Below are 19,242 nucleotides of genomic sequence, written 5' to 3' on the forward strand. Positions count from 1 at the left end.
TATACTGGTACTTGCCAGGCCTCAAGCTGGCTGGCGGCCGCGATCTGACGAGAGCAGGCACATTCAGCTTAGAATGCCCGTTGACAGCTCCTCCTCCTTTCCTATGGGCTTTCTGCAGTGCGAACGCACCTCCGAAAAGGAAAGCAACCTACTCACGGCCTTAAAAGTCAACGGGACCTGGGATTCCCAGCCGTTCACACCATACTGGTACTTGCCAGGCCTCAAGCTGGCTGGCGGCCGCGATCTGACGAGAGCAGGCACATTCAGCTTAGAATGCCCGTTGACAGCTCCTCCTCCTTTCCTATGGGCTTTCTGCAGTGCGAACGCACCTCCGAAAAGGAAAGAAACCTACTCACGGCCTTAAAAGTCAACGGGACCTGGGATTCCCAGCCGGTCACCCATACTGGTACTTGCCAGCCTCAAGCTGGCTGGCGGCCGCGATCTGACGAGAGCAGGCACATTCAGCTTAGAATGCCCGTTGACAGCTCCTCCTCCTTTCCTATGGGCTTTCTGCAGTGCGAACGCACCTCCGAAAAGGAAAGAAACCTACTCACGGCCTTAAAAGTCAACGGGACCTGGGATTCCCAGCTGGTCACCCATACTGGTACTTGCCAGGCCTCAAGCTGGCTGGCGGCCGCGATCTGACGAGAGCAGGCACATTCAGCTTAGAATTCCCGTTGACAGCTCCTCCTCCTTTCCTATGGGCTTTCTGCAGTGCGAACGCACCTCCGAAAAGGAAAGAAACCTACTCACGGCCTTAAAAGTCAACGGGACCTGGGATTCCCAGCCGGTCACCCATACTGGTACTTGCCAGGCCTCAAGCTGGCTGGCGGCCGCGATCTGACGAGAGCAGGCACATTCAGCTTAGAATGCCCGTTGACAGCTCCTCCTCCTTTCCTATGAGCTTTCTGCAGTGCGAACGCACCTCCGAAAAGGAAAGAAACCTACTCACGGCCTTAAAAGTCAACGGGACCTGGGATTCCCAGCCGGTCACCCATACTGGTACTTGCCAGGCCTCAAGCTGGCTGGCGGCCGCGAATCTGACGAGAGCAGGCACATTCAGCTTAGAATGCCCGTTGACAGCTCCTCCTCCTTTCCTATGGGCTTTCTGCAGTGCGAACGCACCTCCGAAAAGGAAAGAAACCTACTCACGGCCTTAAAAGTCAACGGGACCTGGGATTCCCAGCCGGTCACCCATACTGGTACTTGCCAGGCCTCAAGCTGGCTGGCGGCCGCGATCTGACGAGAGCAGGCACATTCAGCTTAGAATGCCCGTTGACAGCTCCTCCTCCTTTCCTATGGGCTTTCTGCAGTGCGAACGCACCTCCGAAAAGGAAAGCAACCTACTCACGGCCTTAAAAGTCAACGGGACCTGGGATTCCCAGCCGGTCACCCATACTGGTACTTGCCAGGCCTCAAGCTGGCTGGCGGCCGCGATCTGACGAGAGCAGGCACATTCAGCTTAGAATGCCCGTTGACAGCTCTCCTCCTTTCCTATGGGCTTTCTGCAGTGCGAACGCACCTCCGAAAAGGAAAGAAACCTACTCACGGCCTTAAAAGTCAACGGGACCTGGGATTCCCAGCCGGTCACCCATACTGGTACTTGCCAGGCCTCAAGCTGGCTGGCGGCCGCGATCTGACGAGAGCAGGCACATTCAGCTTAGAATGCCCGTTGACAGCTCCTCCTCCTTTCCTATGGGCTTTCTGCAGTGCGAACGCACCTCCGAAAAGGAAAGCAACCTACTCACGGCCTTAAAAGTCAACGGGACCTGGGATTCCCAGCCGGTCACCCATACTGGTACTTGCCAGGCCTCAAGCTGGCTGGCGGCCGCGATCTGACGAGAGCAGGCACATTCAGCTTAGAATGCCCGTTGACAGCTCCTCCTCCTTTCCTATGGGCTTTCTGCAGTGCGAACGCACCTCCGAAAAGGAAAGCAACCTACTCAGGGCCTTAAAAGTCAACGGGATCTGGGATTCCAGCCGGTCACCCATACTGGTACTTGCCAGGCCTCAAGCTGGCTGGCGGCCGCGATCTGACGAGAGCAGGCACATTCAGCTTAGAATGCCCGTTGACAGCTCCTCCTCCTTTCCTATGGGCTTTCTGCAGTGCGAACGCACCTCCGAAAAGGAAAGAAACCTACTCACGGCCTTAGAAGTCAACGGGACCTGGGATTCCCAGCCGGTCACCCATACTGGTACTTGCCAGGCCTCAAGCTGGCTGGTGGCCGCGATCTGACGAGAGCAGGCACATTCAGCTTAGAATGCCCGTTGACAGCTCCTCCTCCTTTCCTATGGGCTTTCTGCAGTGCGAACGCACCTCCGAAAAGGAAAGCAACCTACTCACGGCCTTAAAAGTCAACGGGACCTGGGATTCCCAGCCGGTCACCCATACTGGTACTTGCCAGGCCTCAAGCTGGCTGGCGGCCGCGATCTGACGAGAGCAGGCACATTCAGCTTAGAATGCCCGTTGACAGCTCCTCCTCCTTTCCTATGGGCTTTCTGCAGTGCGAACGCACCTCCGAAAAGGAAAGAAACCTACTCACGGCCTTAAAAGTCAACGGGACCTGGGATTCCCAGCCGGTCACCCATACTGGTACTTGCCAGGCCTCAAGCTGGCTGGCGGCCGCGATCTGACGAGAGCAGGCACATTCAGCTTAGAATGCCCGTTGACAGCTCCTCCTCCTTTCCTATGGGCTTTCTGCAGTGCGAACGCACCTCCGAAAAGGAAAGAAACCTACTCACGGCCTTAAAAGTCAACGGGACCTGGGATTCCCAGCCGGTCACCCATACTGGTACTTGCCAGGCCTCAAGCTGGCTGGCGGCCGCGATCTGACGAGAGCAGGCACATTCAGCTTAGAATGCCCGTTGACAGCTCCTCCTCCTTTCCTATGGGCTTTCTGCAGTGCGAACGCACCTCCGAAAAGGAAAGCAACCTACTCACGGCCTTAAAAGTCAACGGGACCTGGGATTCCCAGCTGTTCACCCATACTGGTACTTGCCAGGCCTCAAGCTGGCTGGCGGCCGCGATCTGACGAGAGCAGGCACATTCAGCTTAGAATGCCCGTTGACAGCTCCTCCTCCTTTCCTATGGGCTTTCTGCAGTGCGAACGCACCTCCGAAAAGGAAAGAAACCTACTCACGGCCTTAAAAGTCAACGGGACCTGGGATTCCCAGCCGGTCACCCATACTGGTACTTGCCAGGCCTCAAGCTGGCTGGTGGCCGCGATCTGACGAGAGCAGGCACATTCAGCTTAGAATGCCCGTTGACAGCTCCTCCTCCTTTCCTATGGGCTTTCTGCAGTGCGAACGCACCTCCGAAAAGGAAAGCAACCTACTCACGGCCTTAAAAGTCAACGGGACCTGGGATTCCCAGCCAGTCACCCATACTGGTACTTGCCAGGCCTCAAGCTGGCTGGCGGCCGCGATCTGACGAGAGCAGGCACATTCAGCTTAGAATGCCCGTTGACAGCTCCTCCTCCTTTCCTATGGGCTTTCTGCAGTGCGAACGCACCTCCGAAAAGGAAAGAAACCTACTCACGGCCTTAAAAGTCAACGGGACCTGGGATTCCCAGCCGGTCACCCATACTGGTACTTGCCAGGCCTCAAGCTGGCTGGCGGCCGCGATCTGACGAGAGCAGGCACATTCAGCTTAGAATGCCCGTTGACAGCTCCTCCTCCTTTCCTATGGGCTTTCTGCAGTGCGAACGCACCTCCGAAAAGGAAAGCAACCTACTCACGGCCTTAAAAGTCAACGGGACCTGGGATTCCCAGCCGGTCACCCATACTGGTACTTGCCAGGCCTCAAGCTGGCTGGCGGCCGCGATCTGACGAGAGCAGGCACATTCAGCTTAGAATGCCCGTTGACAGCTCCTCCTCCTTTCCTATGGGCTTTCTGCAGTGCGAACGCACCTCCGAAAAGGAAAGAAACCTACTCACGGCCTTAAAAGTCAACGGGACCTGGGATTCCCAGCTGGTCACCCATACTGGTACTTGCCAGGCCTCAAGCTGGCTGGCGGCCGCGATCTGACGAGAGCAGGCACATTCAGCTTAGAATTCCCGTTGACAGCTCCTCCTCCTTTCCTATGGGCTTTCTGCAGTGCGAACGCACCTCCGAAAAGGAAAGAAACCTACTCACGGCCTTAAAAGTCAACGGGACCTGGGATTCCCAGCCGGTCACCCATACTGGTACTTGCCAGGCCTCAAGCTGGCTGGCGGCCGCGATCTGACGAGAGCAGGCACATTCAGCTTAGAATGCCCGTTGACAGCTCCTCCTCCTTTCCTATGAGCTTTCTGCAGTGCGAACGCACCTCCGAAAAGGAAAGAAACCTACTCACGGCCTTAAAAGTCAACGGGACCTGGGATTCCCAGCCGGTCACCCATACTGGTACTTGCCAGGCCTCAAGCTGGCTGGCGGCCGCAATCTGACGAGAGCAGGCACATTCAGCTTAGAATGCCCGTTGACAGCTCCTCCTCCTTTCCTATGGGCTTTCTGCAGTGCGAACGCACCTCCGAAAAGGAAAGAAACCTACTCACGGCCTTAAAAGTCAACGGGACCTGGGATTCCCAGCCGGTCACCCATACTGGTACTTGCCAGGCCTCAAGCTGGCTGGCGGCCGCGATCTGACGAGAGCAGGCACATTCAGCTTAGAATGCCCGTTGACAGCTCCTCCTCCTTTCCTATGGGCTTTCTGCAGTGCGAACGCACCTCCGAAAAGGAAAGCAACCTACTCACGGCCTTAAAAGTCAACGGGACCTGGGATTCCCAGCCGGTCACCCATACTGGTACTTGCCAGGCCTCAAGCTGGCTGGCGGCCGCGATCTGACGAGAGCAGGCACATTCAGCTTAGAATGCCCGTTGACAGCTCTCCTCCTTTCCTATGGGCTTTCTGCAGTGCGAACGCACCTCCGAAAAGGAAAGAAACCTACTCACGGCCTTAAAAGTCAACGGGACCTGGGATTCCCAGCCGGTCACCCATACTGGTACTTGCCAGGCCTCAAGCTGGCTGGCGGCCGCGATCTGACGAGAGCAGGCACATTCAGCTTAGAATGCCCGTTGACAGCTCCTCCTCCTTTCCTATGGGCTTTCTGCAGTGCGAACGCACCTCCGAAAAGGAAAGCAACCTACTCACGGCCTTAAAAGTCAACGGGACCTGGGATTCCCAGCCGGTCACCCATACTGGTACTTGCCAGGCCTCAAGCTGGCTGGCGGCCGCGATCTGACGAGAGCAGGCACATTCAGCTTAGAATGCCCGTTGACAGCTCCTCCTCCTTTCCTATGGGCTTTCTGCAGTGCGAACGCACCTCCGAAAAGGAAAGCAACCTACTCAGGGCCTTAAAAGTCAACGGGATCTGGGATTCCCAGCCGGTCACCCATACTGGTACTTGCCAGGCCTCAAGCTGGCTGGCGGCCGCGATCTGACGAGAGCAGGCACATTCAGCTTAGAATGCCCGTTGACAGCTCCTCCTCCTTTCCTATGGGCTTTCTGCAGTGCGAACGCACCTCCGAAAAGGAAAGCAACCTACTCACGGCCTTAAAAGTCAACGGGACCTGGGATTCCCAGCCGGTCACCCATACTGGTACTTGCCAGGCCTCAAGCTGGCTGGCGGCCGCGATCTGACGAGAGCAGGCACATTCAGCTTAGAATGCCCGTTGACAGCTCCTCCTCCTTTCCTATGGGCTTTCTGCAGTGCGAACGCACCTCCGAAAAGGAAAGAAACCTACTCACGGCCTTAACAGTCAACGGGACCTGGGATTCCCAGCCGGTCACCCATACTGGTACTTGCCAGGCCTCAAGCTGGCTGGCGGCCGCGATCTGACGAGAGCAGGCACATTCAGCTTAGAATTCCCGTTGACAGCTCCTCCTCCTTTCCTATGGGCTTTCTGCAGTGCGAACGCACCTCCGAAAAGGAAAGAAACCTACTCACGGCCTTAAAAGTCAACGGGACCTGGGATTCCCAGCCGGTCACCCATACTGGTACTTGCCAGGCCTCAAGCTGGCTGGCGGCCGCGATCTGACGAGAGCAGGCACATTCAGCTTAGAATGCCCGTTGACAGCTCCTCCTCCTTTCCTATGGGCTTTCTGCAGTGCGAACGCACCTCCGAAAAGGAAAGAAACCTACTCACGGCCTTAAAAGTCAACGGGACCTGGGATTCCCAGCCGGTCACCCATACTGGTACTTGCCAGGCCTCAAGCTGGCTGGCGGCCGCGATCTGACGAGAGCAGGCACATTCAGCTTAGAATGCCCGTTGACAGCTCCTCCTCCTTTCCTATGGGCTTTCTGCAGTGCGAACGCACCTCCGAAAAGGAAAGCAACCTACTCACGGCCTTAAAAGTCAACGGGACCTGGGATTCCCAGCCGTTCACCCATACTGGTACTTGCCAGGCCTCAAGCTGGCTGGCGGCCGCGATCTGACGAGAGCAGGCACATTCAGCTTAGAATGCCCGTTGACAGCTCCTCCTCCTTTCCTATGGGCTTTCTGCAGTGCGAACGCACCTCCGAAAAGGAAAGAAACCTACTCACGGCCTTAGAAGTCAACGGGACCTGGGATTCCCAGCCGGTCACCCATACTGGTACTTGCCAGGCCTCAAGCTGGCTGGTGGCCGCGATCTGACGAGAGCAGGCACATTCAGCTTAGAATGCCCGTTGACAGCTCCTCCTCCTTTCCTATGGGCTTTCTGCAGTGCGAACGCACCTCCGAAAAGGAAAGCAACCTACTCACGGCCTTAAAAGTCAACGGGACCTGGGATTCCCAGCCAGTCACCCATACTGGTACTTGCCAGGCCTCAAGCTGGCTGGCGGCCGCGATCTGACGAGAGCAGGCACATTCAGCTTAGAATGCCCGTTGACAGCTCCTCCTCCTTTCCTATGGGCTTTCTGCAGTGCGAACGCACCTCCGAAAAGGAAAGAAACCTACTCACGGCCTTAAAAGTCAACGGGACCTGGGATTCCCAGCCGGTCACCCATACTGGTACTTGCCAGGCCTCAAGCTGGCTGGCGGCCGCGATCTGACGAGAGCAGGCACATTCAGCTTAGAATGCCCGTTGACAGCTCCTCCTCCTTTCCTATGGGCTTTCTGCAGTGCGAACGCACCTCCGAAAAGGAAAGCAACCTACTCACGGCCTTAAAAGTCAACGGGACCTGGGATTCCCAGCCGGTCACCCATACTGGTACTTGCCAGGCCTCAAGCTGGCTGGCGGCCGCGATCTGACGAGAGCAGGCACATTCAGCTTAGAATGCCCGTTGACAGCTCCTCCTCCTTTCCTATGGGCTTTCTGCAGTGCGAACGCACCTCCGAAAAGGAAAGAAACCTACTCACGGCCTTAAAAGTCAACGGGACCTGGGATTCCCAGCTGGTCACCCATACTGGTACTTGCCAGGCCTCAAGCTGGCTGGCGGCCGCGATCTGACGAGAGCAGGCACATTCAGCTTAGAATTCCCGTTGACAGCTCCTCCTCCTTTCCTATGGGCTTTCTGCAGTGCGAACGCACCTCCGAAAAGGAAAGAAACCTACTCACGGCCTTAAAAGTCAACGGGACCTGGGATTCCCAGCCGGTCACCCATACTGGTACTTGCCAGGCCTCAAGCTGGCTGGCGGCCGCGATCTGACGAGAGCAGGCACATTCAGCTTAGAATGCCCGTTGACAGCTCTCCTCCTTTCCTATGGGCTTTCTGCAGTGCGAACGCACCTCCGAAAAGGAAAGAAACCTACTCACGGCCTTAAAAGTCAACGGGACCTGGGATTCCCAGCCGGTCACCCATACTGGTACTTGCCAGGCCTCAAGCTGGCTGGCGGCCGCGATCTGACGAGAGCAGGCACATTCAGCTTAGAATGCCCGTTGACAGCTCCTCCTCCTTTCCTATGGGCTTTCTGCAGTGCGAACGCACCTCCGAAAAGGAAAGCAACCTACTCACGGCCTTAAAAGTCAACGGGACCTGGGATTCCCAGCCGGTCACCCATACTGGTACTTGCCAGGCCTCAAGCTGGCTGGCGGCCGCGATCTGACGAGATCAGGCACATTCAGCTTAGAATGCCCGTTGACAGCTCCTCCTCCTTTCCTATGGGCTTTCTGCAGTGCGAACGCACCTCCGAAAAGGAAAGAAACCTACTCACGGCCTTAAAAGTCAACGGGACCTGGGATTCCCAGCCGGTCACCCATACTGGTACTTGCCAGGCCTCAAGCTGGCTGGCGGCCGCGATCTGACGAGAGCAGGCACATTCAGCTTAGAATTCCCGTTGACAGCTCCTCCTCCTTTCCTATGGGCTTTCTGCAGTGCGAACGCACCTCCGAAAAGGAAAGAAACCTACTCACGGCCTTAAAAGTCAACGGGACCTGGGATTCCCAGCCGGTCACCCATACTGGTACTTGCCAGGCCTCAAGCTGGCTGGCGGCCGCGATCTGACGAGAGCAGGCACATTCAGCTTAGAATGCCCGTTGACAGCTCCTCCTCCTTTCCTATGGGCTTTCTGCAGTGCGAACGCACCTCCGAAAAGGAAAGAAACCTACTCACGGCCTTAAAAGTCAACGGGACCTGGGATTCCCAGCCGGTCACCCATACTGGTACTTGCCAGGCCTCAAGCTGGCTGGCGGCCGCAATCTGACGAGAGCAGGCACATTCAGCTTAGAATGCCCGTTGACAGCTCCTCCTCCTTTCCTATGGGCTTTCTGCAGTGCGAACGCACCTCCGAAAAGGAAAGCAACCTACTCACGGCCTTAAAAGTCAACGGGACCTGGGATTCCCAGCCGGTCACCCATACTGGTACTTGCCAGGCCTCAAGCTGGCTGGCGGCCGCGATCTGACGAGAGCAGGCACATTCAGCTTAGAATGCCCGTTGACAGCTCCTCCTCCTCCTTTCCTATGGGCTTTCTGCAGTGCGAACGCACCTCCGAAAAGGAAAGAAACCTACTCACGGCCTTAAAAGTCAACGGGACCTGGGATTCCCAGCCGGTCACCCATACTGGTACTTGCCAGGCCTCAAGCTGGCTGGCGGCCGCGATCTGACGAGAGCAGGCACATTCAGCTTAGAATTCCCGTTGACAGCTCCTCCTCCTTTCCTATGGGCTTTCTGCAGTGCGAACGCACCTCCGAAAAGGAAAGAAACCTACTCACGGCCTTAAAAGTCAACGGGACCTGGGATTCCCAGCCGGTCACCCATACTGGTACTTGCCAGGCCTCAAGCTGGCTGGCGGCCGCGATCTGACGAGAGCAGGCACATTCAGCTTAGAATGCCCGTTGACAGCTCCTCCTCCTTTCCTATGGGCTTTCTGCAGTGCGAACGCACCTCCGAAAAGGAAAGAAACCTACTCACGGCCTTAAAAGTCAACTGGACCTGGGATTCCCAGCCGGTCACCCATACTGGTACTTGCCAGGCCTCAAGCTGGCTGGCGGCCGCGATCTGACGAGAGCAGGCACATTCAGCTTAGAATGCCCGTTGACAGCTCCTCCTCCTTTCCTATGGGCTTTCTGCAGTGCGAACGCACCTCCGAAAAGGAAAGCAACCTACTCACGGCCTTAAAAGTCAACGGGACCTGGGATTCCCAGCCGTTCACCCATACTGGTACTTGCCAGGCCTCAAGCTGGCTGGCGGCCGCGATCTGACGAGAGCAGGCACATTCAGCTTAGAATGCCCGTTGACAGCTCCTCCTCCTTTCCTATGGGCTTTCTGCAGTGCGAACGCACCTCCGAAAAGGAAAGAAACCTACTCACGGCCTTAAAAGTCAACGGGACCTGGGATTCCCAGCCGGTCACCCATACTGGTACTTGCCAGGCCTCAAGCTGGCTGGCGGACGCGATCTGACGAGAGCAGGCACATTCAGCTTAGAATGCCCGTTGACAGCTCCTCCTCCTTTCCTATGGGCTTTCTGCAGTGCGAACGCACCTCCGAAACGGAAAGAAACCTACTCACGGCCTTAAAAGTCAACGGGACCTGGGATTCCCAGCCGGTCACCCATACTGGTACTTGCCAGGCCTCAAGCTGGCTGGCGGCCGCGATCTGACGAGAGCAGGCACATTCAGCTTAGAATGCCTGTTGACAGCTCCTCCTCCTTTCCTATGGGCTTTCTGCAGTGCGAACGCACCTCCGAAAAGGAAAGAAACCTACTCACGGCCTTAAAAGTCAACGGGACCTGGGATTCCCAGCCGGTCACCCATACTGGTACTTGCCAGGCCTCAAGCTGGCTGGCGGCCGCGATCTGACAAGAGCAGGCACATTCAGCTTAGAATGCCCGTTGACAGCTCCTCCTCCTTTCCTATGGGCTTTCTGCAGTGCGAACGCACCTCCGAAAAGGAAAGCAACCTACTCACGGCCTTAAAAGTCAACGGGACCTGGGATTCCCAGCCGGTCACCCATACTGGTACTTGCCAGGCCTCAAGCTGGCTGACGGCCGCGATCTGACGAGAGCAGGCACATTCAGCTTAGAATGCCCGTTGACAGCTCCTCCTCCTTTCCTATGGGCTTTCTGCAGTGCGAACGCACCTCCGAAAAGGAAAGAAACCTACTCACGGCCTTAAAAGTCAACGGGACCTGGGATTCCCAGCCGGTCACCCATACTGGTACTTGCCAGGCCTCAAGCTGGCTGACGGCCGCGATCTGACGAGAGCAGGCACATTCAGCTTAGAATTCCCGTTGACAGCTCCTCCTCCTTTCCTATGGGCTTTCTGCAGTGCGAACGCACCTTCGAAAAGGAAAGAAACCTACTCACGGCCTTAAAAGTCAACGGGACCTGGGATTCCCAGCCGGTCACCCATACTGGTACTTGCCAGGCCTCAAGCTGGCTGGCGGCCGCGATCTGACGAGAGCAGGCACATTCAGCTTAGAATGCCCGTTGACAGCTCCTCCTCCTTTCCTATGGGCTTTCTGCAGTGCGAACGCACCTCCGAAAAGGAAAGAAACCTACTCACGGCCTTAAAAGTCAACGGGACCTGGGATTCCCAGCCGGTCACCCATACTGGTACTTGCCAGGCCTCAAGCTGGCTGGCGGCCGCAATCTGACGAGAGCAGGCACATTCAGCTTAGAATGCCCGTTGACAGCTCCTCCTCCTTTCCTATGGGCTTTCTGCAGTGCGAACGCACCTCCGAAAAGGAAAGAAACCTACTCACGGCCTTAAAAGTCAACGGGACCTGGGATTCCCAGCCGGTCACCCATACTGGTACTTGCCAGGCCTCAAGCTGGCTGGCGGCTGCGATCTGACGAGAGCAGGCACATTCAGCTTAGAATGCCCGTTGACAGCTCCTCCTCCTTTCCTATGGGCTTTCTGCAGTGCGAACGCACCTCCGAAAAGGAAAGCAACCTACTCACGGCCTTAAAAGTCAACGGGACCTGGGATTCCCAGCCGGTCACCCATACTGGTACTTGCCAGGCCTCAAGCTGGCTGGCGGCCGCGATCTGACGAGAGCAGGCACATTCAGCTTAGAATGCCCGTTGACAGCTCCTCCTCCTTTCCTATGGGCTTTCTGCAGTGCGAACGCACCTCCGAAAAGGAAAGCAACCTACTCACGGCCTTAAAAGTCAACGGGACCTGGGATTCCCAGCCGGTCACCCATACTGGTACTTGCCAGGCCTCAAGCTGGCTGGCGGCCGCGATCTGACGAGAGCAGGCACATTCAGCTTAGAATGCCCGTTGACAGCTCCTCCTCCTCCTTTCCTATGGGCTTTCTGCAGTGCGAACGCACCTCCGAAAAGGAAAGAAACCTACTCACGGCCTTAAAAGTCAACGGGACCTGGGATTCCCAGCCGGTCACCCATACTGGTACTTGCCAGGCCTCAAGCTGGCTGGCGGCCGCGATCTGACGAGAGCAGGCACATTCAGCTTAGAATTCCCGTTGACAGCTCCTCCTCCTTTCCTATGGGCTTTCTGCAGTGCGAACGCACCTCCGAAAAGGAAAGAAACCTACTCACGGCCTTAAAAGTCAACGGGACCTGGGATTCCCAGCCGGTCACCCATACTGGTACTTGCCAGGCCTCAAGCTGGCTGGCGGCCGCGATCTGACGAGAGCAGGCACATTCAGCTTAGAATGCCCGTTGACAGCTCCTCCTCCTTTCCTATGGGCTTTCTGCAGTGCGAACGCACCTCCGAAAAGGAAAGAAACCTACTCACGGCCTTAAAAGTCAACGGGACCTGGGATTCCCAGCCGGTCACCCATACTGGTACTTGCCAGGCCTCAAGCTGGCTGGCGGCCGCGATCTGACGAGAGCAGGCACATTCAGCTTAGAATGCCCGTTGACAGCTCCTCCTCCTTTCCTATGGGCTTTCTGCAGTGCGAACGCACCTCCGAAAAGGAAAGCAACCTACTCACGGCCTTAAAAGTCAACGGGACCTGGGATTCCCAGCCGTTCACCCATACTGGTACTTGCCAGGCCTCAAGCTGGCTGGCGGCCGCGATCTGACGAGAGCAGGCACATTCAGCTTAGAATGCCCGTTGACAGCTCCTCCTCCTTTCCTATGGGCTTTCTGCAGTGCGAACGCACCTCCGAAAAGGAAAGAAACCTACTCACGGCCTTAAAAGTCAACGGGACCTGGGATTCCCAGCCGGTCACCCATACTGGTACTTGCCAGGCCTCAAGCTGGCTGGCGGCCGCGATCTGACAAGAGCAGGCACATTCAGCTTAGAATGCCTGTTGACAGCTCCTCCTCCTTTCCTATGGGCTTTCTGCAGTGCGAACGCACCTCCGAAAAGGAAAGCAACCTACTCACGGCCTTAAAAGTCAACGGGACCTGGGATTCCCAGCCGGTCACCCATACTGGTACTTGCCAGGCCTCAAGCTGGCTGGCGGCCGCGATCTGACGAGAGCAGGCACATTCAGCTTAGAATGCCCGTTGACAGCTCCTCCTCCTTTCCTATGGGCTTTCTGCAGTGCGAACGCACCTCCGAAACGGAAAGAAACCTACTCACGGCCTTAAAAGTCAACGGGACCTGGGATTCCCAGCCGGTCACCCATACTGGTACTTGCCAGGCCTCAAGCTGGCTGACGGCCGCGATCTGACGAGAGCAGGCACATTCAGCTTAGAATGCCCGTTGACAGCTCCTCCTCCTTTCCTATGGGCTTTCTGCAGTGCGAACGCACCTCCGAAAAGGAAAGAAACCTACTCACGGCCTTAAAAGTCAACGGGACCTGGGATTCCCAGCCGGTCACCCATACTGGTACTTGCCAGGCCTCAAGCTGGCTGACGGCCGCGATCTGACGAGAGCAGGCACATTCAGCTTAGAATTCCCGTTGACAGCTCCTCCTCCTTTCCTATGGGCTTTCTGCAGTGCGAACGCACCTCCGAAAAGGAAAGAAACCTACTCAAGGCCTTAAAAGTCAACGGGACCTGGGATTCCCAGCCGGTCACCCATACTGGTACTTGCCAGGCCTCAAGCTGGCTGGCGGCCGCGATCTGACGAGAGCAGGCACATTCAGCTTAGAATGCCCGTTGACAGCTCCTCCTCCTTTCCTATGGGCTTTCTGCAGTGCGAACGCACCTCCGAAAAGGAAAGAAACCTACTCACGGCCTTAAAAGTCAACGGGACCTGGGATTCCCAGCCGGTCACCCATACTGGTACTTGCCAGGCCTCAAGCTGGCTGGCGGCCGCAATCTGACGAGAGCAGGCACATTCAGCTTAGAATGCCCGTTGACAGCTCCTCCTCCTTTCCTATGGGCTTTCTGCAGTGCGAACGCACCTCCGAAAAGGAAAGAAACCTACTCACGGCCTTAAAAGTCAACGGGACCTGGGATTCCCAGCCGGTCACCCATACTGGTACTTGCCAGGCCTCAAGCTGGCTGGCGGCCGCGATCTGACGAGAGCAGGCACATTCAGCTTAGAATGCCCGTTGACAGCTCCTCCTCCTTTCCTATGGGCTTTCTGCAGTGCGAACGCACCTCCGAAAAGGAAAGCAACCTACTCACGGCCTTAAAAGTCAACGGGACCTGGGATTCCCAGCCGGTCACCCATACTGGTACTTGCCAGGCCTCAAGCTGGCTGGCGGCCGCGATCTGACGAGAGCAGGCACATTCAGCTTAGAATGCCCGTTGACAGCTCCTCCTCCTTTCCTATGGGCTTTCTGCAGTGCGAACGCACCTCCGAAAAGGAAAGCAACCTACTCACGGCCTTAAAAGTCAACGGGACCTGGGATTCCCAGCCGGTCACCCATACTGGTACTTGCCAGGCCTCAAGCTGGCTGGCGGCCGCGATCTGACGAGAGCAGGCACATTCAGCTTAGAATGCCCGTTGACAGCTCCTCCTCCTTTCCTATGGGCTTTCTGCAGTGCGAACGCACCTCCGAAAAGGAAAGAAACCTACTCACGGCCTTAAAAGTCAACGGGACCTGGGATTCCCAGCCGGTCACCCATACTGGTACTTGCCAGGCCTCAAGCTGGCTGGCGGCCGCGATCTGACGAGAGCAGGCACATTCAGCTTAGAATTCCCGTTGACAGCTCCTCCTCCTTTCCTATGGGCTTTCTGCAGTGCGAACGCACCTCCGAAAAGGAAAGAAACCTACTCACGGCCTTAAAAGTCAACGGGACCTGGGATTCCCAGCCGGTCACCCATACTGGTACTTGCCAGGCCTCAAGCTGGCTGACGGCCGCGATCTGACGAGAGCAGGCACATTCAGCTTAGAATTCCCGTTGACAGCTCCTCCTCCTTTCCTATGGGCTTTCTGCAGTGCGAACGCACCTCCGAAAAGGAAAGAAACCTACTCAAGGCCTTAAAAGTCAACGGGACCTGGGATTCCCAGCCGGTCACCCATACTGGTACTTGCCAGGCCTCAAGCTGGCTGGCGGCCGCGATCTGACGAGAGCAGGCACATTCAGCTTAGAATGCCCGTTGACAGCTCCTCCTCCTTTCCTATGGGCTTTCTGCAGTGCGAACGCACCTCCGAAAAGGAAAGAAACCTACTCACGGCCTTAAAAGTCAACGGGACCTGGGATTCCCAGCCGGTCACCCATACTGGTACTTGCCAGGCCTCAAGCTGGCTGGCGGCCGCGATCTGACGAGAGCAGGCACATTCAGCTTAGAATTCCCGTTGACAGCTCCTCCTCCTTTCCTATGGGCTTTCTGCAGTGCGAACGCACCTCCGAAAAGGAAAGAAACCTACTCACGGCCTTAAAAGTCAACGGGACCTGGGATTCCCAGCCGGTCACCCATACTGGTACTTGCCAGGCCTCAAGCTGGCTGGCGGCCGCGATCTGACGAGAGCAGGCACATTCAGCTTAGAATGCCCGTTGACAGCTCCTCCTCCTTTCCTATGGGCTTTCTGCAGTGCGAACGCACCTCCGAAAAGGAAAGCAACCTACTCACGGCCTTAAAAGTCAACGGGACCTGGGATTCCCAGCCGGTCACCCATACTGGTACTTGCCAGGCCTCAAGCTGGCTGGCGGCCGCGATCTGACGAGAGCAGGCACATTCAGCTTAGAATGCCCGTTGACAGCTCCTCCTCCTTTCCTATGGGCTTTCTGCAGTGCGAACGCACCTCCGAAAAGGAAAGCAACCTACTCACGGCCTTAAAAGTCAACGGGACCTGGGATTCCCAGCCGTTCACCCATACTGGTACTTGCCAGGCCTCAAGCTGGCTGGCGGCCGCGATCTGACGAGAGCAGGCACATTCAGCTTAGAATGCCCGTTGACAGCTCCTCCTCCTTTCCTATGGGCTTTCTGCAGTGCGAACGCACCTCCGAAAAGGAAAGAAACCTACTCACGGCCTTAAAAGTCAACGGGACCTGGGATTCCCAGCCGGTCACCCATACTGGTACTTGCCAGGCCTCAAGCTGGCTGGCGGCCGCGATCTGACAAGAGCAGGCACATTCAGCTTAGAATGCCTGTTGACAGCTCCTCCTCCTTTCCTATGGGCTTTCTGCAGTGCGAACGCACCTCCGAAAAGGAAAGCAACCTACTCACGGCCTTAAAAGTCAACGGGACCTGGGATTCCCAGCCGGTCACCCATACTGGTACTTGCCAGGCCTCAAGCTGGCTGGCGGCCGCGATCTGACGAGAGCAGGCACATTCAGCTTAGAATGCCCGTTGACAGCTCCTCCTCCTTTCCTATGGGCTTTCTGCAGTGCGAACGCACCTCCGAAACGGAAAGAAACCTACTCACGGCCTTAAAAGTCAACGGGACCTGGGATTCCCAGCCGGTCACCCATACTGGTACTTGCCAGGCCTCAAGCTGGCTGACGGCCGCGATCTGACGAGAGCAGGCACATTCAGCTTAGAATGCCCGTTGACAGCTCCTCCTCCTTTCCTATGGGCTTTCTGCAGTGCGAACGCACCTCCGAAAAGGAAAGAAACCTACTCACGGCCTTAAAAGTCAACGGGACCTGGGATTCCCAGCCGGTCACCCATACTGGTACTTGCCAGGCCTCAAGCTGGCTGACGGCCGCGATCTGACGAGAGCAGGCACATTCAGCTTAGAATTCCCGTTGACAGCTCCTCCTCCTTTCCTATGGGCTTTCTGCAGTGCGAACGCACCTCCGAAAAGGAAAGAAACCTACTCAAGGCCTTAAAAGTCAACGGGACCTGGGATTCCCAGCCGGTCACCCATACTGGTACTTGCCAGGCCTCAAGCTGGCTGGCGGCCGCGATCTGACGAGAGCAGGCACATTCAGCTTAGAATGCCCGTTGACAGCTCCTCCTCCTTTCCTATGGGCTTTCTGCAGTGCGAACGCACCTCCGAAAAGGAAAGAAACCTACTCACGGCCTTAAAAGTCAACGGGACCTGGGATTCCCAGCCGGTCACCCATACTGGTACTTGCCAGGCCTCAAGCTGGCTGGCGGCCGCAATCTGACGAGAGCAGGCACATTCAGCTTAGAATGCCCGTTGACAGCTCCTCCTCCTTTCCTATGGGCTTTCTGCAGTGCGAACGCACCTCCGAAAAGGAAAGAAACCTACTCACGGCCTTAAAAGTCAACGGGACCTGGGATTCCCAGCCGGTCACCCATACTGGTACTTGCCAGGCCTCAAGCTGGCTGGCGGCCGCGATCTGACGAGAGCAGGCACATTCAGCTTAGAATGCCCGTTGACAGCTCCTCCTCCTTTCCTATGGGCTTTCTGCAGTGCGAACGCACCTCCGAAAAGGAAAGCAACCTACTCACGGCCTTAAAAGTCAACGGGACCTGGGATTCCCAGCCGGTCACCCATACTGGTACTTGCCAGGCCTCAAGCTGGCTGGCGGCCGCGATCTGACGAGAGCAGGCACATTCAGCTTAGAATGCCCGTTGACAGCTCCTCCTCCTTTCCTATGGGCTTTCTGCAGTGCGAACGCACCTCCGAAAAGGAAAGCAACCTACTCACGGCCTTAAAAGTCAACGGGACCTGGGATTCCCAGCCGGTCACCCATACTGGTACTTGCCAGGCCTCAAGCTGGCTGGCGGCCGCGATCTGACGAGAGCAGGCACATTCAGCTTAGAATGCCCGTTGACAGCTCCTCCTCCTTTCCTATGGGCTTTCTGCAGTGCGAACGCACCTCCGAAAAGGAAAGAAACCTACTCACGGCCTTAAAAGTCAACGGGACCTGGGATTCCCAGCCGGTCACCCATACTGGTACTTGCCAGGCCTCAAGCTGGCTGGCGGCCGCGATCTGACGAGAGCAGGCACATTCAGCTTAGAATTCCCGTTGACAGCTCCTCCTCCTTTCCTATGGGCTTTCTGCAGTGCGAACGCACCTCCGAAAAGGAAAGAAACCTACTCACGGCCTTAAAAGTCAACGGGACCTGGGATTCCCAGCCGGTCACCCATACTGGTACTTGCCAGGCCTCAAGCTGGCTGACGGCCGCGATCTGACGAGAGCAGGCACATTCAGCTTAGAATTCCCGTTGACAGCTCCTCCTCCTTTCCTATGGGCTTTCTGCAGTGCGAACGCACCTCCGAAAAGGAAAGAAACCTACTCAAGGCCTTAAAAGTCAACGGGACCTGGGATTCCCAGCCGGTCACCCATACTGGTACTTGCCAGGCCTCAAGCTGGCTGGCGGCCGCGATCTGACGAGAGCAGGCACATTCAGCTTAGAATGCCCGTTGACAGCTCCTCCTCCTTTCCTATGGGCTTTCTGCAGTGCGAACGCACCTCCGAAAAGGAAAGAAACCTACTCACGGCCTTAAAAGTCAACGGGACCTGGGATTCCCAGCCGGTCACCCATACTGGTACTTGCCAGGCCTCAAGCTGGCTGGCGGCCGCGATCTGACGAGAGCAGGCACATTCAGCTTAGAATGCCCGTTGACAGCTCCTCCTCCTTTCCTATGGGCTTTCTGCAGTGCGAACGCACCTCCGAAAAGGAAAGAAACCTACTCACGGCCTTAAAAGTCAACGGGACCTGGGATTCCCAGCCGGTCACCCATACTGGTACTTGCCAGGCCTCAAGCTGGCTGGCGGCCGCGATCTGACGAGAGCAGGCACATTCAGCTTAGAATGCCCGTTGACAGCTCCGCCTCCTTTCCTATGGGCTTTCTGCAGTGCGAACGCACCTCCGAAAAGGAAAGCAACCTACTCACGGCCTTAAAAGTCAACGGGACCTGGGATTCCCAGCCGGTCACCCATACTGGTACTTGCCAGGCCTCAAGCTGGCTGGCGGCCGCGATCTGACGAGAGCAGGCACATTCAGCTTAGAATGCCCGTTGACAGCTCCTCCTCCTTTCCTATGGGCTTTCTGCAGTGCGAACGCACCTCCGAAAAGGAAAGCAACCTACTCACGGCCTTAAAAGTCAACGGGACCTGGGATTCCCAGCCGGTCACCCATACTGGTACTTGCCAGGCCTCAAGCTGGCTGGCGGCCGCGATCTGACGAGAGCAGGCACATTCAGCTTAGAATGCCCGTTGACAGCTCCTCCTCCTTTCCTATGGGCTTTCTGCAGTGCGAACGCACCTCCGAAAAGGAAAGAAACCTACTCACGGCCTTAAAAGTCAACGGGACCTGGGATTCCCAGCCGGTCACCCATACTGGTACTTGCCAGGCCTCAAGCTGGCTGGCGGCCGCGATCTGACGAGAGCAGGCACATTCAGCTTAGAATTCCCGTTGACAGCTCCTCCTCCTTTCCTATGGGCTTTCTGCAGTGCGAACGCACCTCCGAAAAGGAAAGAAACCTACTCACGGCCTTAAAAGTCAACGGGACCTGGGATTCCCAGCCGGTCACCCATACTGGTACTTGCCAGGCCTCAAGCTGGCTGGCGGCCGCGATCTGACGAGAGCAGGCACATTCAGCTTAGAATGCCCGTTGACAGCTCCTCCTCCTTTCCTATGGGCTTTCTGCAGTGCGAACGCACCTCCGA

At 56.7% G+C, this 19,242-nt stretch overlaps 91 pseudogenes; all 91 read right to left on the bottom strand.

Moving 5' to 3' along the window:
- Window positions 1-563: 563 nt before the first annotated feature.
- Window positions 564-682, bottom strand: LOC136596700 (5S ribosomal RNA; annotated as a pseudogene).
- Window positions 683-762: 80 nt separating this feature from the next.
- Window positions 763-881, bottom strand: LOC136597569 (5S ribosomal RNA; annotated as a pseudogene).
- An 80-nt stretch (window positions 882-961) lies between these two features.
- Window positions 962-1,081, bottom strand: LOC136597468 (5S ribosomal RNA; annotated as a pseudogene).
- An 80-nt stretch (window positions 1,082-1,161) lies between these two features.
- On the bottom strand, window positions 1,162-1,280 carry LOC136597570 (5S ribosomal RNA; annotated as a pseudogene).
- Window positions 1,281-1,360: 80 nt separating this feature from the next.
- On the bottom strand, window positions 1,361-1,479 carry LOC136597572 (5S ribosomal RNA; annotated as a pseudogene).
- Window positions 1,480-1,558: 79 nt separating this feature from the next.
- On the bottom strand, window positions 1,559-1,677 carry LOC136597573 (5S ribosomal RNA; annotated as a pseudogene).
- Window positions 1,678-1,757: 80 nt separating this feature from the next.
- On the bottom strand, window positions 1,758-1,876 carry LOC136597574 (5S ribosomal RNA; annotated as a pseudogene).
- Window positions 1,877-2,154: 278 nt separating this feature from the next.
- On the bottom strand, window positions 2,155-2,273 carry LOC136597329 (5S ribosomal RNA; annotated as a pseudogene).
- Window positions 2,274-2,353: 80 nt separating this feature from the next.
- Window positions 2,354-2,472, bottom strand: LOC136597575 (5S ribosomal RNA; annotated as a pseudogene).
- An 80-nt stretch (window positions 2,473-2,552) lies between these two features.
- Window positions 2,553-2,671, bottom strand: LOC136597576 (5S ribosomal RNA; annotated as a pseudogene).
- An 80-nt stretch (window positions 2,672-2,751) lies between these two features.
- Window positions 2,752-2,870, bottom strand: LOC136597577 (5S ribosomal RNA; annotated as a pseudogene).
- Window positions 2,871-2,950: 80 nt separating this feature from the next.
- On the bottom strand, window positions 2,951-3,069 carry LOC136597433 (5S ribosomal RNA; annotated as a pseudogene).
- Window positions 3,070-3,149: 80 nt separating this feature from the next.
- Window positions 3,150-3,268, bottom strand: LOC136597341 (5S ribosomal RNA; annotated as a pseudogene).
- Window positions 3,269-3,348: 80 nt separating this feature from the next.
- On the bottom strand, window positions 3,349-3,467 carry LOC136596912 (5S ribosomal RNA; annotated as a pseudogene).
- An 80-nt stretch (window positions 3,468-3,547) lies between these two features.
- Window positions 3,548-3,666, bottom strand: LOC136597578 (5S ribosomal RNA; annotated as a pseudogene).
- Window positions 3,667-3,746: 80 nt separating this feature from the next.
- LOC136597580 (5S ribosomal RNA) lies at window positions 3,747-3,865 on the bottom strand (annotated as a pseudogene).
- An 80-nt stretch (window positions 3,866-3,945) lies between these two features.
- On the bottom strand, window positions 3,946-4,064 carry LOC136596701 (5S ribosomal RNA; annotated as a pseudogene).
- Window positions 4,065-4,144: 80 nt separating this feature from the next.
- LOC136597581 (5S ribosomal RNA) lies at window positions 4,145-4,263 on the bottom strand (annotated as a pseudogene).
- Window positions 4,264-4,343: 80 nt separating this feature from the next.
- LOC136597010 (5S ribosomal RNA) lies at window positions 4,344-4,462 on the bottom strand (annotated as a pseudogene).
- An 80-nt stretch (window positions 4,463-4,542) lies between these two features.
- On the bottom strand, window positions 4,543-4,661 carry LOC136597583 (5S ribosomal RNA; annotated as a pseudogene).
- An 80-nt stretch (window positions 4,662-4,741) lies between these two features.
- LOC136597584 (5S ribosomal RNA) lies at window positions 4,742-4,860 on the bottom strand (annotated as a pseudogene).
- A 79-nt stretch (window positions 4,861-4,939) lies between these two features.
- On the bottom strand, window positions 4,940-5,058 carry LOC136597585 (5S ribosomal RNA; annotated as a pseudogene).
- Window positions 5,059-5,138: 80 nt separating this feature from the next.
- Window positions 5,139-5,257, bottom strand: LOC136597587 (5S ribosomal RNA; annotated as a pseudogene).
- Window positions 5,258-5,337: 80 nt separating this feature from the next.
- LOC136597362 (5S ribosomal RNA) lies at window positions 5,338-5,456 on the bottom strand (annotated as a pseudogene).
- Window positions 5,457-5,536: 80 nt separating this feature from the next.
- LOC136597588 (5S ribosomal RNA) lies at window positions 5,537-5,655 on the bottom strand (annotated as a pseudogene).
- Window positions 5,656-5,735: 80 nt separating this feature from the next.
- Window positions 5,736-5,854, bottom strand: LOC136596752 (5S ribosomal RNA; annotated as a pseudogene).
- Window positions 5,855-5,934: 80 nt separating this feature from the next.
- Window positions 5,935-6,053, bottom strand: LOC136597589 (5S ribosomal RNA; annotated as a pseudogene).
- Window positions 6,054-6,133: 80 nt separating this feature from the next.
- Window positions 6,134-6,252, bottom strand: LOC136597590 (5S ribosomal RNA; annotated as a pseudogene).
- Window positions 6,253-6,332: 80 nt separating this feature from the next.
- Window positions 6,333-6,451, bottom strand: LOC136597437 (5S ribosomal RNA; annotated as a pseudogene).
- An 80-nt stretch (window positions 6,452-6,531) lies between these two features.
- LOC136597353 (5S ribosomal RNA) lies at window positions 6,532-6,650 on the bottom strand (annotated as a pseudogene).
- An 80-nt stretch (window positions 6,651-6,730) lies between these two features.
- Window positions 6,731-6,849, bottom strand: LOC136596914 (5S ribosomal RNA; annotated as a pseudogene).
- An 80-nt stretch (window positions 6,850-6,929) lies between these two features.
- On the bottom strand, window positions 6,930-7,048 carry LOC136597591 (5S ribosomal RNA; annotated as a pseudogene).
- An 80-nt stretch (window positions 7,049-7,128) lies between these two features.
- Window positions 7,129-7,247, bottom strand: LOC136597594 (5S ribosomal RNA; annotated as a pseudogene).
- Window positions 7,248-7,327: 80 nt separating this feature from the next.
- On the bottom strand, window positions 7,328-7,446 carry LOC136596702 (5S ribosomal RNA; annotated as a pseudogene).
- An 80-nt stretch (window positions 7,447-7,526) lies between these two features.
- On the bottom strand, window positions 7,527-7,645 carry LOC136597595 (5S ribosomal RNA; annotated as a pseudogene).
- A 79-nt stretch (window positions 7,646-7,724) lies between these two features.
- Window positions 7,725-7,843, bottom strand: LOC136597596 (5S ribosomal RNA; annotated as a pseudogene).
- An 80-nt stretch (window positions 7,844-7,923) lies between these two features.
- Window positions 7,924-8,042, bottom strand: LOC136596994 (5S ribosomal RNA; annotated as a pseudogene).
- An 80-nt stretch (window positions 8,043-8,122) lies between these two features.
- LOC136596755 (5S ribosomal RNA) lies at window positions 8,123-8,241 on the bottom strand (annotated as a pseudogene).
- Window positions 8,242-8,321: 80 nt separating this feature from the next.
- Window positions 8,322-8,440, bottom strand: LOC136597597 (5S ribosomal RNA; annotated as a pseudogene).
- An 80-nt stretch (window positions 8,441-8,520) lies between these two features.
- LOC136597012 (5S ribosomal RNA) lies at window positions 8,521-8,639 on the bottom strand (annotated as a pseudogene).
- Window positions 8,640-8,719: 80 nt separating this feature from the next.
- Window positions 8,720-8,838, bottom strand: LOC136597598 (5S ribosomal RNA; annotated as a pseudogene).
- An 83-nt stretch (window positions 8,839-8,921) lies between these two features.
- LOC136596756 (5S ribosomal RNA) lies at window positions 8,922-9,040 on the bottom strand (annotated as a pseudogene).
- An 80-nt stretch (window positions 9,041-9,120) lies between these two features.
- Window positions 9,121-9,239, bottom strand: LOC136597599 (5S ribosomal RNA; annotated as a pseudogene).
- Window positions 9,240-9,319: 80 nt separating this feature from the next.
- On the bottom strand, window positions 9,320-9,438 carry LOC136597323 (5S ribosomal RNA; annotated as a pseudogene).
- Window positions 9,439-9,518: 80 nt separating this feature from the next.
- LOC136597439 (5S ribosomal RNA) lies at window positions 9,519-9,637 on the bottom strand (annotated as a pseudogene).
- Window positions 9,638-9,717: 80 nt separating this feature from the next.
- On the bottom strand, window positions 9,718-9,836 carry LOC136597313 (5S ribosomal RNA; annotated as a pseudogene).
- An 80-nt stretch (window positions 9,837-9,916) lies between these two features.
- LOC136597215 (5S ribosomal RNA) lies at window positions 9,917-10,035 on the bottom strand (annotated as a pseudogene).
- Window positions 10,036-10,115: 80 nt separating this feature from the next.
- Window positions 10,116-10,234, bottom strand: LOC136597154 (5S ribosomal RNA; annotated as a pseudogene).
- An 80-nt stretch (window positions 10,235-10,314) lies between these two features.
- On the bottom strand, window positions 10,315-10,433 carry LOC136596668 (5S ribosomal RNA; annotated as a pseudogene).
- An 80-nt stretch (window positions 10,434-10,513) lies between these two features.
- Window positions 10,514-10,632, bottom strand: LOC136596614 (5S ribosomal RNA; annotated as a pseudogene).
- An 80-nt stretch (window positions 10,633-10,712) lies between these two features.
- LOC136597600 (5S ribosomal RNA) lies at window positions 10,713-10,831 on the bottom strand (annotated as a pseudogene).
- An 80-nt stretch (window positions 10,832-10,911) lies between these two features.
- On the bottom strand, window positions 10,912-11,030 carry LOC136597013 (5S ribosomal RNA; annotated as a pseudogene).
- An 80-nt stretch (window positions 11,031-11,110) lies between these two features.
- LOC136597617 (5S ribosomal RNA) lies at window positions 11,111-11,229 on the bottom strand (annotated as a pseudogene).
- Window positions 11,230-11,309: 80 nt separating this feature from the next.
- On the bottom strand, window positions 11,310-11,428 carry LOC136597601 (5S ribosomal RNA; annotated as a pseudogene).
- An 80-nt stretch (window positions 11,429-11,508) lies between these two features.
- Window positions 11,509-11,627, bottom strand: LOC136597602 (5S ribosomal RNA; annotated as a pseudogene).
- Window positions 11,628-11,710: 83 nt separating this feature from the next.
- LOC136596757 (5S ribosomal RNA) lies at window positions 11,711-11,829 on the bottom strand (annotated as a pseudogene).
- An 80-nt stretch (window positions 11,830-11,909) lies between these two features.
- On the bottom strand, window positions 11,910-12,028 carry LOC136597603 (5S ribosomal RNA; annotated as a pseudogene).
- An 80-nt stretch (window positions 12,029-12,108) lies between these two features.
- LOC136597606 (5S ribosomal RNA) lies at window positions 12,109-12,227 on the bottom strand (annotated as a pseudogene).
- An 80-nt stretch (window positions 12,228-12,307) lies between these two features.
- LOC136597441 (5S ribosomal RNA) lies at window positions 12,308-12,426 on the bottom strand (annotated as a pseudogene).
- A 279-nt stretch (window positions 12,427-12,705) lies between these two features.
- LOC136597607 (5S ribosomal RNA) lies at window positions 12,706-12,824 on the bottom strand (annotated as a pseudogene).
- Window positions 12,825-12,904: 80 nt separating this feature from the next.
- Window positions 12,905-13,023, bottom strand: LOC136596680 (5S ribosomal RNA; annotated as a pseudogene).
- Window positions 13,024-13,103: 80 nt separating this feature from the next.
- Window positions 13,104-13,222, bottom strand: LOC136596615 (5S ribosomal RNA; annotated as a pseudogene).
- An 80-nt stretch (window positions 13,223-13,302) lies between these two features.
- LOC136597608 (5S ribosomal RNA) lies at window positions 13,303-13,421 on the bottom strand (annotated as a pseudogene).
- An 80-nt stretch (window positions 13,422-13,501) lies between these two features.
- On the bottom strand, window positions 13,502-13,620 carry LOC136597014 (5S ribosomal RNA; annotated as a pseudogene).
- An 80-nt stretch (window positions 13,621-13,700) lies between these two features.
- Window positions 13,701-13,819, bottom strand: LOC136597609 (5S ribosomal RNA; annotated as a pseudogene).
- Window positions 13,820-13,899: 80 nt separating this feature from the next.
- Window positions 13,900-14,018, bottom strand: LOC136597610 (5S ribosomal RNA; annotated as a pseudogene).
- Window positions 14,019-14,098: 80 nt separating this feature from the next.
- On the bottom strand, window positions 14,099-14,217 carry LOC136597611 (5S ribosomal RNA; annotated as a pseudogene).
- An 80-nt stretch (window positions 14,218-14,297) lies between these two features.
- Window positions 14,298-14,416, bottom strand: LOC136596758 (5S ribosomal RNA; annotated as a pseudogene).
- Window positions 14,417-14,496: 80 nt separating this feature from the next.
- Window positions 14,497-14,615, bottom strand: LOC136596616 (5S ribosomal RNA; annotated as a pseudogene).
- Window positions 14,616-14,695: 80 nt separating this feature from the next.
- Window positions 14,696-14,814, bottom strand: LOC136597612 (5S ribosomal RNA; annotated as a pseudogene).
- An 80-nt stretch (window positions 14,815-14,894) lies between these two features.
- Window positions 14,895-15,013, bottom strand: LOC136596759 (5S ribosomal RNA; annotated as a pseudogene).
- An 80-nt stretch (window positions 15,014-15,093) lies between these two features.
- Window positions 15,094-15,212, bottom strand: LOC136597613 (5S ribosomal RNA; annotated as a pseudogene).
- Window positions 15,213-15,292: 80 nt separating this feature from the next.
- LOC136597614 (5S ribosomal RNA) lies at window positions 15,293-15,411 on the bottom strand (annotated as a pseudogene).
- Window positions 15,412-15,491: 80 nt separating this feature from the next.
- On the bottom strand, window positions 15,492-15,610 carry LOC136597442 (5S ribosomal RNA; annotated as a pseudogene).
- Window positions 15,611-15,889: 279 nt separating this feature from the next.
- LOC136597616 (5S ribosomal RNA) lies at window positions 15,890-16,008 on the bottom strand (annotated as a pseudogene).
- Window positions 16,009-16,088: 80 nt separating this feature from the next.
- LOC136596692 (5S ribosomal RNA) lies at window positions 16,089-16,207 on the bottom strand (annotated as a pseudogene).
- Window positions 16,208-16,287: 80 nt separating this feature from the next.
- Window positions 16,288-16,406, bottom strand: LOC136596617 (5S ribosomal RNA; annotated as a pseudogene).
- An 80-nt stretch (window positions 16,407-16,486) lies between these two features.
- Window positions 16,487-16,605, bottom strand: LOC136597618 (5S ribosomal RNA; annotated as a pseudogene).
- An 80-nt stretch (window positions 16,606-16,685) lies between these two features.
- Window positions 16,686-16,804, bottom strand: LOC136597015 (5S ribosomal RNA; annotated as a pseudogene).
- An 80-nt stretch (window positions 16,805-16,884) lies between these two features.
- On the bottom strand, window positions 16,885-17,003 carry LOC136597619 (5S ribosomal RNA; annotated as a pseudogene).
- An 80-nt stretch (window positions 17,004-17,083) lies between these two features.
- On the bottom strand, window positions 17,084-17,202 carry LOC136597620 (5S ribosomal RNA; annotated as a pseudogene).
- An 80-nt stretch (window positions 17,203-17,282) lies between these two features.
- LOC136597621 (5S ribosomal RNA) lies at window positions 17,283-17,401 on the bottom strand (annotated as a pseudogene).
- Window positions 17,402-17,481: 80 nt separating this feature from the next.
- On the bottom strand, window positions 17,482-17,600 carry LOC136596760 (5S ribosomal RNA; annotated as a pseudogene).
- Window positions 17,601-17,680: 80 nt separating this feature from the next.
- On the bottom strand, window positions 17,681-17,799 carry LOC136596619 (5S ribosomal RNA; annotated as a pseudogene).
- Window positions 17,800-17,879: 80 nt separating this feature from the next.
- On the bottom strand, window positions 17,880-17,998 carry LOC136597622 (5S ribosomal RNA; annotated as a pseudogene).
- An 80-nt stretch (window positions 17,999-18,078) lies between these two features.
- On the bottom strand, window positions 18,079-18,197 carry LOC136597623 (5S ribosomal RNA; annotated as a pseudogene).
- Window positions 18,198-18,277: 80 nt separating this feature from the next.
- LOC136597624 (5S ribosomal RNA) lies at window positions 18,278-18,396 on the bottom strand (annotated as a pseudogene).
- Window positions 18,397-18,476: 80 nt separating this feature from the next.
- On the bottom strand, window positions 18,477-18,595 carry LOC136597625 (5S ribosomal RNA; annotated as a pseudogene).
- Window positions 18,596-18,675: 80 nt separating this feature from the next.
- Window positions 18,676-18,794, bottom strand: LOC136597627 (5S ribosomal RNA; annotated as a pseudogene).
- Window positions 18,795-18,874: 80 nt separating this feature from the next.
- Window positions 18,875-18,993, bottom strand: LOC136596761 (5S ribosomal RNA; annotated as a pseudogene).
- Window positions 18,994-19,073: 80 nt separating this feature from the next.
- LOC136597628 (5S ribosomal RNA) lies at window positions 19,074-19,192 on the bottom strand (annotated as a pseudogene).
- Window positions 19,193-19,242: the final 50 nt, after the last annotated feature.

This window comes from Eleutherodactylus coqui, unplaced genomic scaffold, assembly GCF_035609145.1.
Source record: "Eleutherodactylus coqui strain aEleCoq1 unplaced genomic scaffold, aEleCoq1.hap1 HAP1_SCAFFOLD_117, whole genome shotgun sequence".
Taxonomy (NCBI): domain Eukaryota; kingdom Metazoa; phylum Chordata; class Amphibia; order Anura; family Eleutherodactylidae; genus Eleutherodactylus; species Eleutherodactylus coqui.